This window comes from Sphaeroforma arctica (genome assembly GCF_001186125.1).
Source record: "Sphaeroforma arctica JP610 unplaced genomic scaffold supercont1.491, whole genome shotgun sequence".
In the NCBI taxonomy this organism is placed as follows: domain Eukaryota; class Ichthyosporea; order Ichthyophonida; genus Sphaeroforma; species Sphaeroforma arctica.
This window is the reverse complement of record NW_014040067.1, coordinates 19,977-21,059: the sequence shown is the minus strand read 5'-3', so window position 1 is coordinate 21,059 and position 1,083 is coordinate 19,977.

The window sequence follows — 1,083 nt, the reverse complement described above, 5'->3', positions numbered from 1 at the left end:
ACACACACACACACACACACACACACACACACACACACATATATATATATATACATTATATATATATATATATACATATATAAACACGCGCTGACTCGCAAATGAACTCACCAAACTATAGACACAAAGACATACAGACATGCACACACATATATATACGCACATACACACACTCTCTCTCACACACCTATATATATATATATATATATTGTTAGTTGTGGACAAGCACAATATCTGCACGTGATATAGTATATCGTTGTAAATGACTATATTTGTCTGGCTAGAAGCTGCGTCCGGGTCTTGTATCTTCTGCTTATCTTCTAGAGTGCGACCTTTCATACGACACCTTAATCCACAATCGATGATTCCAATTTTTATTATATTTTCTCAGATTCTCGATTCAAAGCTCGATAAGGGTTCTGTATACCTATCCATATCACAACCTTTCAACCTACAGTCGTGTTCATGCTCACTGCCCGGCTTGCACAATACAGCTGAGATAGCGTTGCAGAGATACGAAGAAAAACAGCGCAAGCGAAGGGAGGAGAGGGAGGCACAAGTATCCTCAGCACCGCAACAGGTGCGTTAGAATGGTGTTGTATAGTGAGTACAGGGTATATACATTCTAACTAGAGACGGTATATGCATAGCGCGATAGAATGCTGTAGTATAGTGAGTACACGGTATATGCATTCTAACTATAGACGGTATATGCATTCTAACTATAGACGGTATATGCACAGTCTCTTTATGATGGGCCTCACTCTTTTGATGTGTTTGTGGCAGCTTCCTACTGAAGTACTGTATCTGTGCATAGAGATCACACAAGTTTCTAGACAACTTTTTGGAGTACTCGGTGCAGAATTGTGCTGTATAGCCTATTGTACTGTCATCTTGTCGCTAATGAGGTAACGCGAATCTCATACACTTGTACCGATCGGTGACAGGTAGAGTCGTAAGGTTCTAGGTATACCATTCCTTATGTGTACAAACATCTAGTTGTTACTATTATTTATCAGGCTGTCAGTGCATTGGTGCTGATGCGTATCTGACACAAATATGTAGGCGTAGTTCTGCACACAC